The sequence below is a fragment of the Lipotes vexillifer genome, unplaced genomic scaffold (genome assembly GCF_000442215.2).
Source record: "Lipotes vexillifer unplaced genomic scaffold, Lipotes_vexillifer_v1.1 scaffold257, whole genome shotgun sequence".
NCBI lineage: Eukaryota > Metazoa > Chordata > Mammalia > Artiodactyla > Lipotidae > Lipotes > Lipotes vexillifer.
The window spans coordinates 1,644,866-1,656,181 of NW_006778935.1; positions in this window are offsets into that span (position 1 = coordinate 1,644,866).

The following is an 11,316-nucleotide window of genomic DNA, read 5'->3' on the forward strand; positions in this document are numbered from 1 at the left end:
AAAATGCAGGTGTTAGGGAGTGTGGCCCATGGAAACAATGCCTCAGGACAAGAAGCATCTAGGAAAGACCTCTCCACCTCACCCTGCTTCCCTCCCGCCATCTCCAGACCCTCTGACAGAGTGATGCAACATGCAAGTGTCACAATATAATCTTCATGAGTCATTCTGTCTTCTCTATTCTATAAAAATAAATATCAGCACCCCCCAATCCTCTCTCACTTCAAATATAACCACCAACCTTTGGGTCTCTAGTGATATCTCACCAGAATTTAAAGGAAATTTATTATTATTTTTGAGCTTTTGAACATATGAATGAATTCACACTTTTAAAAAATCTTTTGGCCTATTGACTAGTTTCAGATAATAATTCCCCTCCTAATTAAACTGAAGTTAAATTCCCTAATTTTGAACCTCTTCTTATGCAAAGACTTCAGTCACCATTTACTGGTACACTAACATCTATAAAATATGGATAACCATCTTTTCACATTTTCTTGGGCTTTAACAAACAATAACATGACTTTGTTTCCAATCAGGACTTCTCTTTTCCGGCATTCTGTCATTTCTCTATAGTCGCCCCACCTTAGGGATATAAGAGCAAACTTTTTTGTTATAACCAATCATATTATTATGTAAAACATACAAAAGCAGTGGGGAAAGATGCTCATCAGGGAGTCCCTGTTAGAGAGAGTCTGGTTGCCTACCCAGTATCCATTCTCCTAGAGGCCAGTGGCAGTAGGATTCTGTTGGTTTGAAACCTCAAAAGTTCCCTGGGGGGAAATTCGAAACTACTCCAGGTACACAGAGGGCAGGAAGAGACCAAAGAAAGAAGCAGACACTCTAGACTGGTAGATGACATGTTAAAATCAAGGGAATTTACATAACAGGCTTATATCAGGCACCGGCCCACCAGAATCTTAAAGTTTATACTTAACATGGCTCAGTCACGTATCCCATCCAGAGGGTCTCAACAACTCATGCTCTCTCAAGGATGCATCCTTGACAATGGCTCCCACTGTGAAATATTGGGCAGAAGGTACATTTCAGGGACAGGGGATAGGTGGGGAGCCTCCAATTGCCCAGATCAAGCTCGCGGGACAACATGTCACACCCGCTTGATGACCTCCTCCAACAGACTCCAATCTAATTTGGGATGACAGTATGCTTTGTTCACCTGCCTTCATTCCCACTTCTTGCTCCATGGAATGCCCACTTGAGGGCTGAACTTTCAGCCCTGAGGTGACCTTGAGAATGGAAGTCAGAAGTCAGAAGTGGGTAGAGCAGGAAGATAGAAGTTCTTGGGTCTCCCAACAATCACATCATCCTGGATCACCTAGATTTTAAATCAGAAAAAGGTTCCTATCTCGTTTAAATCCCTACAATTTGGGGGGGGGGGGTTTAGCCCATGAAGTCACAAACAGCCCTAACTGATACTAAAGCAAACACCAAACACTCTTGTGACTTCTGATGCTATTGTTTTGTTCCACTTCAATTCTCTAAATGTCTTTCAGTGCTCTGTGCCAGCAGGTTATGAAAAATGCCTTTTGTTTTTTCATGTATTTCCCCTGGGGTTTCTGTTCCTGAAGAAATTGCTGATTTTGTCATTCCACCAATTCAGGATCAGGTAGAAACACTGGTTTTCATGGAAAAGAATTGTACTTCAAAGTATTTGTGAGGTTAAGTAATGAGGGAGCTGGCATAGTGTTGCATTTTATTAAAAATAGGCCCCAATGCTACAGTAGCAGCTACATAATTAGAGATAGATGTTGCCATGTATGTCAATCTATGATGATTTACAGAGACTGTGAACTTGTGCTTTTTCTCACTTGAATACCATCTTTTACTTTAATGCTGACATTATAATATGCTAGAGAATTGACAGAATAAGGGTTTGGATGATTTCATTCTTTATCTAACTAAATAGCATGACTAAAAGGAAAGACATATATTCCAGTTTCCTTCTGATTTTAAAGATGAAAATAAATAAATAATCCCACATCTTTGTTGACCCAGCTTTGTAATGCCAAACTGAATCATATAGATAAAGAATAATATTGAGCTGGGATTTTGCATTCACAAAAATAGTACCAGGTTAGCAGTTTAAGACAGATTTAAAAAATTGAATCAAGTTGTACATATGTTTATTGGGTAAATACAGATATTTTATAAACATGTATGCATTTCCCTAATATAGGTTACCTCCACTGGTACATATTAAATATCAGATTCCCATATACAAATATGTACAGGGAGCAGAGAACAGCCAAGCCAAGCAACAGATGGCAGTGATTATGTTACAAATCTGAAAAGAAAAATAACTTGGAAAATGGTTTACTTAAAACTGTAGTAAAGGGGCTTCCCTGGTGGTGCAGTGGTTGAGAGTTTGCCTGCCGATGCAGGGTACACGGGTTCGTGCCCCGGACCGGGAGGATCCCACGTGCCGTGGAGCGGCTGGGCCCATGAGCCATGGCCGCTGGGCCTGTGCGTCTGGAGCCTGTGCTCCGCAGCGGGAGAGGCCACAACAGTGAGAGGCCTGCATACTGCAAAAAAATATATAATAATAATAATAATAAATAATGCTGCGATGAACATGGGGCATAGATCTTTAAAAAAAAAACTGTAGTAAAAAATTTCAGGTCATAAATATTAAGATGCAAAACACCCTCTTTTCTTGACTACAGAGAAAAAAATGAAAATACCGTAATAATAAGTAGTCACTTTTGTTTTGGGGAGTGGTTAAAAAAGAAAAATTAAGTTGCATATAGACAATGGAGAGAACCTCCCCACCAAACAGAATATATATACTGTTATTTGAGCTATGTTGTTGCCACCGCACCTTCCAAAGGAGGAAACAATGTAAGATTTGCATCACCCTACATTCTAACTCTAGTCTGAGTGAAGATAATAATGTTGTCTCCTGTTACCTATTCAAATTAATTTATTAGAAAGAATATACTCTTTAACTGTATGGCAGAATGAATAGGCAAACTTTTAAGGTCAGAGAGTAAATATTTTAGGCTCTCCAGGCCACATGATCTCTATCACTACTCAACTCCACCACTGTAGACTGAAATTAGCTATAGACAGTATAGACACACACATACTGAGTGTGTCCGTGTTCCAATAAAACTTTATTTACAAACAGAGGTGGCAGGCTGGATTTGGTCCATAGACTATAGTCTGCAAACCCCTGTTCTATAGGAAGAAAAAAGTTCAAGACTTCTTGAACCTTTCCCTTAAAGTAGCTGAGCATTTATTGCCTCATAAGTGTCCTATTTCTTTATTTCAATTTTATTTTATTGTTGAAGTTGGGCAAAAAATCCCTGTTGACTCCATACTCCATGGGTAACATACCAACTGGCTAGTTACTGATGTTAAAATATGTTTTTCTGTGCTGTGGTGGAAAACTAAGATTGCACCACAGGAGAAAGCTAACATGTTGCTTACTATCTATACTCAGAAAATTCATTTGTCTTAATGCCCTCTCTCTTTTTCATCCCTGAATGTTGAGAGAATAGATTTTTTTCTTCATAGTACAATAACCAGGGCCACTACAAAAAAATGCACTAAAATGCACTAAGTTGCTAATAGCTGATATTTGAATTTTTAAATATTGAGATTTTTTATTTATGTAATGATTTGTCTCCTTTGTATTGATATGTGTTTAATTTCTGATCCCTCATTTAGGCAAAGACATATAAATTTTGGTGAGACCAATTATCTAGTTCTATTTTTAGAAGCATTTTTTAATAATAAAATATGTTCTATATTTGTATAATTGCTTTTTATTCCAGAGGAAGGGACAGAAGGAGAAAGTTAGTCACTGCTTTCTTGTGGACTAGCCTTAGCTGTAAAGTTGCTTGGTAGGTTTGATTCTCAAGAATGTGAGGTTAAATCTACAGATAAAAGTTAGGCAAATAACTGCAGTACTCACACATGTGGGAAAAAATCGTCTCACATTTATTGATAGAAAATAGTTGCTTGGTGACAGTGATGAATGTCTCTGTGTGTGTGTGTGTGTGTGTGTGTGTGTGTGTTCATGTTTAAAAGTTCTCAAAAACCTGTTTCTTTGGGGAAATATTTGTCCTCATTTTTCAAAAAATTGAATCAGTAAAAACAATGTCATAGATACATTGTTTTTTAGATTTCATGTTTATCAAATATACAAACTCTTAGTTTTTAAGTGCCAAATAAATGTATAAAGCTTCTCATAAATAGATGAAGCTTCCTGTCCCAACCCCACCCAATTTCCCTCTCTTCAGTTTAAATACTTTTAATCACGTTACCTGATTCTTTTGCCGTTTAGCTCCATATCATTAAATAATACATTTACATCACAACTGACTGATTCACTTTGTTCACTGTTGATTTCTCAATCAAGAATTGAGAAGATGAGGAATTTGCTTTTGGCACCATCCTTTCCTCATCTTTCTCCTGCCCTCATTATCTCACCATAGATGTAGATTTATCTTAAATTTGGTTAGCTCTATATTTCATATTTACATGTTATTACTAAACATACATGTGTGTATATATATATAGTATATTAATAGCTGTCATGCAACTGTCATAATTAGTTTTCATTTCCTGAACAATATTTTGTTCTCTATACCTTCTTTTCTCATTTGATCAGATTGTTTTGTACTTACTGTTAATTCCACATAGCTACAGTTGTTGAAATCTCCTCGTCTTGAGGACATGTTGATATTCTCTCATCTTTTTCTTGAAGATGTCTTCCCGGGCACTTCTGACACTCTCCAACCTGGATTCTCTGTCCAGATTTTGTACCACTGTCTTCTGGGGCTTTTTCTTCATAAGGTTGAGAACGGATTACCTTTGCCTTGTTACTGTGTTGGAACTCCCAATTCTTCCTCATTTTTGCTTAAGCCTTTGATTTCAAGGATTTTATCTTTATGTGGCCTCCTGAGAAAGTATGCAAGGGATGTATATTATTTGGGACCTGATATGTATGAAAATACTTTTATTCTGCCCTTCAAAATTAATTGATATTTTGGCTGAACAGAAAATTCTAGTTTAGAAATGATTTTCCCTCAGAATTTGGAAGGCTTTCTTCCATTGTCTTTTAGCTTCCAGTGTTGTAAACCTAGTTCTCTTTCTTGATATGAAAAAAATTCTTTTTTCTCTGAAAATTTGTTGGACTTTCTCTCTGCCCTCAATGTCCTGAATTTACATGAATTTTGGACTTTGGTTCGAGTTATTTTTATTCACTACTCTGGGCATCCATTGGGTTCTTTCAATTTAAAAAATCATGTCATAATTCTGGGAAAAGTTCTAGAAATTATTCTCCAGAAATATTTTATTTATTACTTCCTCTTCTTCATTTTCTCTTCTTCTGGAACACCTCCTGTCTTGGGTATTGAACTTTCTGGATTGTTCCTCTAATTTTCTTATATTTTTTTTCCTGTCTGCCTGCTTTATCTTTTTGTTCTACATTCTGTGGCATTTTCTAACTTTACCTTCCAACCCTTCTGTTTCAGTTTTCCTCTCTGCTATCATGTTTTGAATTTTAAGGAGCTCTTTTTTTGTTCTCTGATCATTTTTTTTTTTTTTTTTTTTTTGTGGTACGCTGGCCTCTCACTGTTGTGGCCTCTCCCGTTGCGGAGCACAGGCTCCAGACGCGCAGGCTCAGCGGCCATGGCTCATGGGCCCAGCCGCTCCGCGGCATGTGGGATCTTCCCGGACTGGGTCACGAACCCGCGTCCCCTGCATCGGCAGGCGGACGCTCAACCACTGTGCCACCAGGGAAGCCCTTCTGATCATTTTTATAGCATCCTGGTCTCATTTCCAATTCCCTCCATGATGTTAATTGACTCTGTTTATTTTTAAAGTCTTCTTCCAATGGCTAGTCTTTGTTCCCACCTGGTTGCTTTCTCCTGCTTGCTTTGTCTCTATCTTTCATATCAGACACTTCTCACAAATCTCTGGTGATTTTTGGCTGCTAGCTCATTTAAAAGAGTAGAGCAAAGAAAAATGATTAAAAGCTCTAAAGACATGGGCAGAGCTTATTAAATGTGGTTGTAAGATAATCAGACTGGAATATTTCCTTGGGTAACTTAAATAACAGCATTTATAGTCTTTTCTCTTATGTTGGTCAGATTTCCTAGCAAAGATTCTTCCAGGGGTTAGGATACAGGTGTATTTTAAACAAAGCGTGACTTCTAGCTATCATTATTTATTGAAAGCTCACTACATTTTTACCTTATGCATATTACCTCATTATTATTATAATAATCATATAAGATCAGTAACATTACTATCTCCAATTTAAAGATGAGAAGAGGAGGCTTAGGAGGCGAACCACCGCCTTATCAAAGTCATCTCATTAGTAACGTAGGAGCCAGGATTTGAGTCTTAAACTCACCTTTCTCCACCATAGCTTTAAAAATAATTATTATTTGAAAATGTTATAAATACCCCACTTAATACATGAATTCAGTGAACAAGAGGTTACAATAGACAATCAGTTAATGTTCAGTAAATAAAGCCAAAACAGAACTCTGAAATAGAAGACTAGCACAGGATTTTAGTCTCCACACATAGCCTGTAGATTATCACTGGCCTTTGGGTTCAAAGGCAGTTCAATAGGCTAAGGAGAATGAATACTTGAAAGAAACAAGAATTCTAGTTAGAACTTTGGACAATGAAATATTGGAGTAACAGTAAATTTCCCATATAATCCCACTACGTATATATTAAATACATTAACTGACTTTTTTTTTTTTTTTTTTTTTTTTTTTGCGGTACGCGGGCCTCTCACTGTTGTGGCCTCTCCCGTTGCGGAGCACAGGCTCCGGACGCGGAGGCTCAGCAGCCATGGCTCATGGGCCCAGCCGCTCCACGGCATGTGGGATCTTCCCGGACCGGGGCACGAACCCGTGTCCCCTGCATCGGCAGGCGGACTCTCAACCACTGCGCCACCAGGGAAGCCCCTAACTGACATTTTTAATCCTGACTAGAACTAGTAAAAACGTTGCAGGTTGCATAAAAACGTGAAAGATTATTTTCCTACTTTATGACTAGTTAGAAAGTGGTTGACTCCTCTAAATGCATTACGGCTACATTTTATTTTAACTTCAAAATTTCTCTTAGGAATGATCATGGCCAGGCTGTATTCTGAAATATCCAAAACCATCCATGGGGTTATAGTCACCATTTTCTCAATTGTATAATTTAAAATTTTCTGTTTTGATTTATTTTTTAAATTTTATTGAAGTATAGTTGATTTACGATGTGTTTAATTTCTGTTGTACAGCAAAGTGACTCCGTTATGCATATATATATTCTTTTTCATATTCCTTTCCATTATGGTTTATCACAAGATATTGAATATAGTTCCCTGTGCTATGCAGTAGGACCTTGCTGTTTATCCATCCTATATATAAGTTTGCATCTGATTTAACTGGTTTTATTATAATTATCTGGTTTTACTTTCCCAAATATTTTTTATTCTATTTTTTCCATATTCATGAAGATACAGGCAAAAATCTTTGTTATTAACAAAGGCCAAGCAAATATGTTATTTTCATTGATCTAAATTCCTCTTTGAAGCTCCATGTTTAAGTAAAGAAATAATCTACACTGCAGAAGCGAAGAATTGTAAATACTCCCCAGCTTCCTGCCTCTACATACACCCTTTTTAATGTTGAGTTACAAATAAATATGCTATATCAGGGGTCCCAAACCCCCAGGCCATGGACCACGACTGGTCCACGGCCTGTTAGGAACTGGGCCTCACGAGTGAGCGAAGCGTCATCTGTATTTACAGCCACTCCCCATCACTCACATTACCGTCTGAACCATATCTGTCCCTCCCCACCCCCATGGAAAGATTGTCTTCCACGAAACTGGCCCCTGGTGCCGATAAGATTGGAGACCGCTGTGCTATATAACAGCCCTTTGTACAAAGGCCCACATTTCCAACTATTATTAAGTAAAGATAATTTTCCTCCCTCTAAAAATGTAAGCAAATGAGATGCAAGTTTTCAGAAAATGGCATATGTTTATTCTGTAAATTAAATCCAATATGTAAAATAAATAGCAGCCTAAGAATTATCCTGTTATAAGGGTGGCTGAGAAAGGTGTCACACCACCAGTTACTGCATCTGATTTGATTGCTCAAGTTGCACAAATGGGATATTCCAGATATTAAAAAATGTATGTCAGACAAAGTTGTACATTCATAAGAATAGTCGGCATGTCTTATAGATCCCTTTAAGTACAAACTTGGCTTGCTCTATGCAGATGGCTTGTTGTAGTGGCACACTGATATAGCAATGTCCAAAGTTTTGAAACCTCCCAGATGTTTATAAGCCCTTGCCTATTGCCCACAAGACAATTTAAGTAGAGAAGTGTGGTAGGCTGAATGCAAAAATGGCCCCAATCCTCTACTTCCCCCTGTATCCATACACTTTGCAATGTGATTTTGTAGCTTCTCCCATCCAACAGTGGAGTCTTTGTCTACTCCTCAAATCTAGCTTGGTGGTATAACTTGGTTTGCCCAGAAAAAAATGTTGCAGAAGTAGCAATAGACTGCTTTTGAGCCTAAGCCTCTACCACATCTAGCCATCATGAAAATAAGCCCCGGTTAGCCTGCTAGAGGTGAGTAAGAAACCAATGAAGAAAAGCTTAGTCATTCCAGCTGAACCCATCCAAACCAGCTTAGAGCCAGCCCACCTCCAAATATGTGATAGAACCCAGCCAATGTTAACAGACTTGCCTCCCGACCCACAGCTGACTGCAGACATATGAATGTGTCCAGCCAATAGCAGAAGACCTGTCCAACTCACCCCATACTCAACAGCAATCATATGTCTGCTTTTTAAACCACTGGCTTTAAGGTGGTTTATAACACAACATTGTAGCAGCAATAGATAAATTATGAGTATGGATACCCCTAGTTATTAAACCAAAATCTTGCTAAACTTATAAAAGACTTTAAAAAAAAAATCAGTTCTTTAATGTTCTTTCTCTTTGCATATCCAGGGTTTCTTCCACTTGACCAGAGTCACTTAGGTCATAACTTTCATATTTTCTTTTTAGAAATACTGAAATATTCCATTTTCATAGAGAAGAATTTTGACTCTAATATTATTCAAGAGTAGCAAAACACTATTTACATAACATGAAAATAAATTGACCTATCAAATATTATGAGTCATCTAAACTAACCTAAAAAGTAACTTTCACTTTTATAACACTTCATTTTTTTTAAAGCACTTATTCTTTTAGTTCCAGAGAAAATTCAGAAAGTAAATTCCTATTATCACCATTTCTCACATAACAAGTCTGAATCTTAAAATTAATAAGTGACTTTTCCTTTTTCATTCAACTTTTCATGATAGGTTGAAATAAAAACACATTTCCTCTATTTTAATTAAGACATGCTACCTCATAAGCCCCAGCAACTATTCTGGAGAAAACAAGAGGCATATGTAAACCCTTTAAAATGTTTAAAATTAATGTTTATCTTTAATAACTATATATTATGGGTTATAATATCTTATAATAAGGCAGCACTTCAGAGATTTCCAAAATCTGGGGATGTAGGAAGGGGAGATAAATCTATATCCTTTCCATAGATGGAAATACCAAAGTTCACAGAGGTTAACAAGTTCACAGGGTCATACAATGGTGGAAACAGATGTGGTTCATCCCAGTTTTTAGACACTGTTACCAGAAGCCTGATTCTGACCCTTTGCTTGAAGGAGATTTATTCAGGTCATTTCCTTAATATTCTGCATGTTCAAGTTGCACACCAACACAGCTGAAATCATCATGGCCCAAGAGGAAAAGCCATGCCAAGTAAGTTAAAGGGAGACTACTGCTGGGTGAGCAGTGTTGAGAATTTGCAAGCTAGGACTCACTTGGACACTCCACACAGAAGAATCTATTCATAAAGAAATAGACCAAACTGAGTCATTGGCTTCTGTGGAGTGTGTTGTTTGGAGCTCATAGTTAGAACAATCTTTGAATCAGTATTTTGTTCTCTAAAAAAAAGAGGGGTAAATGCACTGTCACATTCATTTAATGAAAAATATCCTTTGATTCTAACAGTGTGGATAGATTGTGCCTGTACTTACTGGGCAGAGTATGCCAGTAGTTCTCTGGAAGATCTGGGGTACATATTACAGCCTGCAACCCTCTAGAACTCAGGACTATAGCCACAACTGACAGCTGCACACAATGGAAGTGGTGAGCTAAACCACAGACCCCATCTGTTATGCTTCTTGGCAAGGATGAGTTATTCTTCCAAAGACTGGCAGCAGCCCTGTTAGCACACCAGGTCCTTCCAAGTATATTAGCTTCCTCAGTCTCTAGTCAAGTGTAGGCTAAGTACTCAAGGGAGTTTTCACTTCTGTCACTGAAGGCTTGGGGTAGCAAATCCTCCATGTTAGATGTCTTCTGTTGACCGCTCCATTCTCCATCCTTTTCCATCCTGCTCTCTGCCCTGGCCCTTGCGATGCTAATCTGGATGGATTTATCAGTAGGAGTATCTGCTCTTTGTTTTCTGGTTGGCTTCAGCCATGGTATATACCAGGATGAGATGGGAGGAAGGTAAAGTTAGGGTATTTATTCTCCTGGCTCACTGTCTTCTGGATCCCTGTAAGTTAGCTGGTCCCATCTCCTGAGGACCCCAGCTCCCATCAAGTTGCCCTTATGTAATGCTCTCTCCGTGGGTTCCTGGAACTTCTCCTTACCTCTCCAGGTCTAGGAATGGTAGAAGCTCCCTGCTGATATCACTAGTCCCAGTGTCCTGCACTCTTCCTTGTATTCTTCCTTGACCTTTATAATAGTCCTTTTATTAACCTTCCTCATTTACTCAGCTTGGGTGTGTCATCTTCCTGCTGGGACCCCTGACTAACACTTTGCTGGATGACATCTCACTAGACTCAAGGTTACTGTGTTCATTTATTTTAAAACATATGTGACACATTGATTGCAATTTAATGAGCAGTCTACATGCTGTATTGAAAAGCACAAGAACTTGATTTTCATCCTATCCATATGTGACTTAGCTTTGTGACCACAGGCAGTTAAATTCTATTTTGAAAAGTTTTTTCTTGTTATCTGATATATGCCAGGCTCTGGCTAAGATCTGGGACTACACAAGTAAATAATACAAGATATCCACCCCCATAATGCTCATAATCCAAACAGGTGATGTAGAGACATAAATAAAGATCTCGAATACAGCATGAGCAAACTGTGTGATGGCTTGTATAAATGTTATATTTACCTACGTGACCTTCAATTTTCTTGTTCGGTAAATGAACAGAATGATATCTGTCCTGCTGA